Below are 7,560 nucleotides of genomic sequence, written 5' to 3'. Positions count from 1 at the left end.
ACATAATATTAGGAATTGGAATAATTAAATAGTTGATATAATTTTTTTATTTATAAATATTATAAAGTTTTGTAAGTTTCGAACAAACATAAACCCATTATGTTTATACGACAGGGTTTCCTATAGAGCTCCTCAATTCTCCTCAATTCGTATTAAGTGCACCTGATTGTTCAAACCAAATATGTTGAAAGAGGTGTCATTAGGCACACCTCTGTCAGATAGTTTGGTACTGTCGGAGTATTCTTAAGATGTAATGTGTTAAAATGAAATTGATAGTCAGTCATTACAAAATATGTACTGTAAGCAACGAATCTCAAAAGAATATTATGGAAATTGTACACTCTAGGTCAATTCTTGTTAAAATTTTACTCTAATTATTTTTTATTATTATTAAACGGAAATTCTATTCCAGATCTGTTAAAAAGTAACATAAATAAAATGAAGGAGTAAATGTTCTATAAAGTAGTTAACTTAAACATGTTTTATGGAACCACTTACAGATATCACTTATAATTTATTAAATTATACTGAAAAAGAAAAAGTCTGATAGAAAAGAAGCTGTTTAACTCGTGGAAAAGCTTTTTATTTAAATTTTATCATTTTTATGACTAAAAATTTTACGATGCGTTTGGTTACATTGAATTCCAAATAGCAGAAGATGTATCGGAAAAGGGGGAAAATGTAGTAAAAGGTTAAAATTGATGCATTGTAAAAGAGTTACGCATAAAATTGTATGGAAAACTGATTTTGCATTATATCTTTTTATTTTATTACACTCTTTCATATATGAATTTTATGGCAGTTGATAAGTAAGTAAAAATCTAACCAAATCAAATCAGAAACTATTACAAGCATCAATACTCACAACAAACATTAGAATTTTTTTATCAGTTTCAAATAAATTTGCATGAAACATTTCCCAGGAAGCAATAAAATATATAAATAGAAAAATAAATTTTTAGATAATATTCATTTTCTATATTTATAGTATATAGAATATTCTTTTAATATTCAAATTATTCCATCAAAAATAATGAAATAATAATGAAGATAACATATCCATTTTTGCTTGCATCTAAAAAGATTACTTTATTATTATTATTTATGTATTATATTATTCATATACATTGCATTATAAACATATTTATATTGATATATTAATATGTAATGCAAATATAATATTTTATATTTATATATATATTTATTTTTATATATTTATATTTATTATATATTATTTATAAATATTCTTGAATATTTCAGCAAACAGTTCCGTAAAAGTTTGAAAAAATAACAAATTACAATGATAAAATTAACTTATATAGCTGTGGTTAATGCGTTAAGGCTAAATAATAACGCAGAAAGTGCTGTCGTTCCTAATAAATAACTATTATAATTAAGTTTAAATTCGTTTTAAATATCAACACGTATGGTAGATCCATGGTTGAACTTTAATAAGGTGAAATTCCTGACACTTGAAATCTAGGAATTATACACTGGCAATTAATCAAGTAGCTATTATCAAAGACCACTAATGATGTATATTTTGCTATATCTAAAACAGTTGTATGGTTAGCCGAATGATACACACAAATAAATTTTTTTTTTTTTTGCATTTGAAAATTCCCTTACATAAAAAAACTACCTTCTTTTCTATACGAAATGGATGTTTTCTCAAAGTTTTTAATTAAAGACTTATTTAAAAATATTCCCTAAATAAAATGATTAAGCTACTTACAATAAATTAATTATAAATTTAATTAACTCAACTGGGCTGCAATGTGTAGCCCAAATCAGTTTACAAAATGGTGGAAAGTAATCGAACTGATAATGTTGAGTGGACAATTTTTTTTTATTTCAATTTAAATTTTATTAAGAAAATTTAAAATTAGTTTTAAATCAATATAATCAATTTAAATTTTATAGAGAAAAATGTTGATATTAACTAAGATTTTTTATATCATTTTGAATTTGCAAAAATGACCATCTTCAACACAAATTTTGGCTCTGATTCTACCAAGAAGTCTTGGTCTACATCTATTTATGAACAATAATTTTCATTATCGTCTAGTAATACTTTAGTATTGCTTAAAACGAATATTGACCTGCAAATTTTCCATCCCATAGAATTACCGTGAAAGCCACTTTGCATTTTAAACATAGTGAGTAGCATTGTCCCTTAACCACTAGTAGTTGCCACGTCCATTGTTTGATGATGCAATAGTTTGTTGAACCAACTATCTTCTATCAACAGTAGGAAGGGTACACATCCAGCATTAGAGTTCCGTCTTAAATATTTATTTAACTGAAAATAATATTAACCTTTTATTTTACACAAAGATAAGGAAATTGACCTGCCGGTATTACTATTAACAAATCATACTAAACATACTAGACTTCTTGTGGCCATGTAAATGTTTAAATTATCATATAATTTTGATGTTTGGCTTGTTTGTTCAAGAACGTACATAAACTTTGAGAAATCTCTCCTATCAGAACATGTAAAAGTTTGTATAAACGCTGTAGATCCTCTTTCTCTCCAGCTTAATTTTTTTTAGAATATCGGTGGACACCGTTTTCTTTGGAACCAATAAATCTTCACGTTGAGTATGTTTTTAAGTATTTCATACATAATTATTTTGAATATGACAGTTGAAGAGAAATAATTAGTAATTATTCCCCAAATTGGCATGAATTTCATTTCAATCGAATATTTACTTTCCGAATTACTTCTATCGCAGAAGTGATCATATTGTTCAACACCACCACAGAGTTTTGTACCTTTGGTGACTTACTTATAATATATTATGTTTTGAGGCATGTAAGATTTTTTGCTTGAAGGTATTTGAGGACTCTAAGCAAGACCATTTCTGGTATTTCGCTAAAAATTATGATTTCATTTCAATTTCATAATATGCAAAATGGTTTCAAAACCGAGATGCAAATGCTTAAGAACGTTTATAAACAAATAGTGACGAAATAGTGACGCAAAGTTCGAACTTTATGATAGTTTGAAGTAAATTGCATTTTAGTTGGGTCAAATTTTTGGTAATATTTATTTTAATTATTAATGTTATATTAATTATAGTTAAAACTCTTAAAATAAATTTCCTTATTAATAGAATATATGTATATCTATATCTAATTTATTAAGATTATTAAGGTTATTATTGCCTTATTATTAGAACATATTTTGGGTGGCCAGTTTTCCAAGTTTTCTTTCAATATTATTTGGAACAATTTTAAATTTATATCTATTAAACAGCATTTGGATGAGCAACGGAAATTTTTTCTAAATTTTCATAGAAGCCGGCACTTTGTACTAAAATTTATGACAACATCTGATATTTTTGGCAACCACTGATAATATATTATACTGTCTTATATGTGCTCTTATTTCTCAGTTATTTCTTATTTATTATAATCTTCGTACTTGTCGACAAGTTGTCAAAATAAAATTATTTATGAACTGTTTTCCAAAAAATGTGCACATTTTCGAGAACAAAATTGAAGGTCAAAATCACTTCCTGAAATTTTGAAATCTTACGGAAGTACATCTGATTATATTGATATGAACGAACAGGTGCACCAATTGTATTTACAAAGCACTTATTGCAAAAATATCAAGATTAATTGCTCAAATAGATAATCAATGACAGCTCTGTGTGTTTAAAATATTACCATAAAAATCCTCAAAGATGAACTGATATGCATAAATGTATTTAGTTTTTGTAATAACTCAGAAGTGTTAATAGAGAAAAAAGTACAAAAAGATTAGTCATAATTGCCTTCAGCCACACTCGTTCCCTATGCATAATTTGTGTAATTTCACTTGTGGTACTACCTGCCTACAAATTACAAAATCTCGAAGATCATAGAAATCCACTTCCCAGTATTAAACTGCTTGCCGCTGGCATGTCTCAACATGTAACGGACATTTTAGAATAATTTTATCTGAACTGAAAATCTAATCAAATAAATATTTGACATGTTTGTACAATAATTTAACTGCATTGTCTGTAAAGAAAAGAAAACCGGACAAATAAAAAATTTACACAAACTCAAATTCGAAAGACACAATGAAGTGTAGAAATATCCCATGAAGCCAAAGAAACTCTGTAAATAAAAATGCTGAACATCAACGCAATCTGAAAAGTAGGTAGAAGCACCGAAGACACTGTCTTATCAAGTATCGGTTTCGTTTGCATTGGATTTGGTTTGTTGGTGGCATATCGCTAACAACAATAATTCACATGTTACATATACGGCGCGGCGCGCACTGTCTCGGTACTGACCGACCGTCTTAGGGTCTGCTAAGTCGTTTGTGTGCTCTGCTTCACAAGTAACAACTGCGCCGCCATGAAACGGTCTATCCCGCGTTTCAATGAGCTGTGTATGACTCATCTCCACGACGACTATGGAAGACCGCATCAACCTGCACTCACTTGCCCCTTTTATTTCTTTATTTATTTTCAATTTTTTTATTTTATTTGTTTTTTTGCTTAATTCCCATAAAAATTAAACATTTTTTATGCACTGATATGCAGTTAAGTATAATCACAGAATGGCTATGCTAGGCTATGATTAAAGCCCTTTGCGCAAACATTTCAACTGTCGTTTCGGTTACATTTTGGTTTTTCATGTGAAAAAAAGCTTACAGTCATTTATGAACGAGGGCAGTTACTTAAGTTAGAAGTTTACTTTGAAATCATTTTAATGAAGAATATAATTTTATATGTTTTCGTAAACAGATCGTTCAATGATTTGAAAAAGTATTTCAAATTTTTCTGAGTCTTAGTTCAAAGTCGTTATTATAGTACATTCATTCAATATTAAGTTCAACACCTTTTATATGAGTTGTTAAAACTATTTATGTATATTTAGAAACATTTTTGAACAGTAGTGAATCACAACAATAATGTTTCAAAACTTGTGTTTTCAAATAATGCTGTAGTTTATAGGATCGTTCTAAAATAAAAAAATCATGGCAACTGCTTTGGTTAGTGTCACTTTCAAGTAAAGTGACAAAAACCTTGGAACTTGAGCATTGAAAGTTTATGCAGCCTTGGCTACTTGTGGAAAACACGATTAGTCATCGATTCTAATTCAATAGGTATGAGTTTAAAGCCTGGCACTTGCAGTCCAACAAATTATGTATGGACAATGAACTAATTAATTAAAAATTCAAATATATCCTAAGATCACTGATGATGAGTACTTGGCAATACTCGAAATAGCGTTGTATGGTTAGTCAAATTTCAATAAAATAATCAAATTTTTGTTGTTGTTGTTTCTTTATTACACTTCGAACCCTTCTAGTTACTTTTTGTCATAAGATGTGTCACATAAAAATATTATTTACATTTTGAAAATAAAATTATTAATTTACTGCTATTACTAGACTACGAATAGTAATAAAGCAAAATATAATATATAACTATAACAAACCAAATAAATAATTATTTTTAATATTACCTTAAGATAGTATATTTTAAAAAGTTATTAAAATATTAGTTAATCATTTTAACCTTATACTTTTCCACTATATTATAGTATATTATTTGTATTTACTGTTATAATAGGATATTAAATACAAGAAATTAAATTATATATTTGAATACATTTTAATTTCGTTATACATTATATTTGTACTTTCTTTATTCAATACAACTGTCATTGTATATACTCCTTTAGTTATTCTGGTAGGAATAAAAACTGCACTGCTTACCCCGTCATTATTAAAATATGTATTACTGGCTATTTTTCCATTCATTAGATAAGTCGACTCTATATAAACTTTTTATATAATAAATACTGTATTTCTTGATTGACGTATGAGGCTACAGTAGCGGCTTTTAGTTATTTAAACATATAAGGCCCCATATTTACATATATGTATCAAAAAGACATATTTAGCTTATTGCTGAGAGTTTTACCTTATTCCACAGGTAGTTAAAGGTACTGGTATCTTCTTCCGTTTCTAACTGTTATCTTGTAATACGTATGCAAGTATCATAAATATATACTTGATTCTGATGAATGTATTTATAATTATGAAACTTCGCAGGCACAATAATGCAATTTCTAAAATATAAATACTTTATCTGATCATTTGAGTCCGGCTAATAGAGGGACTTATTTAATTTCCATAGTTATAGAAATTATAATGATTCAAAATTGTTTTAAATTTTTTTTTTTAGAAATTCCTGTTATTGTTTTTACCAAAAACTTAACATATGTGAAATTTTTTTTTCAAAAGTTTTAATATATCTTTATATTATTACTTCTATGTTGCAACATTTTCACGTAACCGTAGTTCGATGCGAACGATATACTGCTTTTCCCCCCATAAGGATTTTTTTTTGTTTCATGGGTTAAAAATTAATATAAAAGAAATTATAAAAATTTAAGAATATCTTCTTATCTTATATGATAATAAGAATTATAAGAATTTAATATTCGAATCCTATGGAATAGTCTTAGAAAACGTTTGGTCTATCACTTAACGTTTGTTTGTAATTATTCCGTGAAGCGAACGATGATGACTTTTTCATCTCATGATCCAAGAAAAATTTTCTAAACTTTACGGAAAGTTCTTAGAAAATACTCTATATATGTTCATATATTATATAAATGTGATATTTATATTAATTTGATATTTATATTTACTAAATGAAACGCAAATGATTATGAATTTATTACAACAATCTTCAACTATTAACATTATTCCTGCGTTTAGAGCTCTTCTGTTAAGTTTTCAATCAACTTTATTCGAGCTTTCTTACATATGCGTTCCAAGATTTTAGATTAAGAATATCATTATGATATGTATTGGATGGAAGAAATATTTTGCAGATATAATTAACTATTTAATTTGCGAGTATTTCACTGGCGCATATATTATATAAAATATCTTGAATCGATATAGTACATATACTTATATGTGTACTATATTACGTATATGAAATACATTAGAGATATATATTTGTTTATTAATCTTGTTTGTTGTGAGTAATAATATAACTACCTCAAATATCGTGAAATATTCATTGTCAGTACACTTTATTATAAAAATATTTATTGGTTTCAGTCAACTGTATATTATACTTAAGATTTGCTAAAGATCCGCTACTGTAAAAACCAGAGCCATAATTTACATTACATTTTAATGACAAAAGATACTTATCTTTACAAACTAATAAAATATCTATATTAAAATATTATAAATATATATAAATATATATATATAAGTAAGCATTTGCATTGGTTTAGGTTTGTTGATGAAAAACACAACTAACATCGCAGAAAAAAATTAAATACTTGTAAAAACACCTATGACATGTGAATTTCAAAGGCCGCAAATGCGTCAAGAGAGTTTCTTTACTGGCTAGTAGCCACAAAAAAGAAGCATTGCAATCGCTTACAGATTACTCACTGCTGCTATGAACAAAGACGTATCGACCGATTAAGCGTGTTTAGAAATGACATGTTCCACTACAAATATTTTCTGGTACCGTGGTATTGCGTTGACGACCCATTATTTTTACTTCTCCAATGCAGCGC

The sequence above is a fragment of the Teleopsis dalmanni genome, chromosome 1 (assembly GCF_002237135.1).
Source record: "Teleopsis dalmanni isolate 2A chromosome 1, ASM223713v2, whole genome shotgun sequence".
NCBI classification, from domain to species: Eukaryota; Metazoa; Arthropoda; class Insecta; order Diptera; family Diopsidae; genus Teleopsis; species Teleopsis dalmanni.
The sequence above is the reverse complement of the archived record's forward strand: the minus strand, read 5'-3'. Positions refer to the sequence as shown.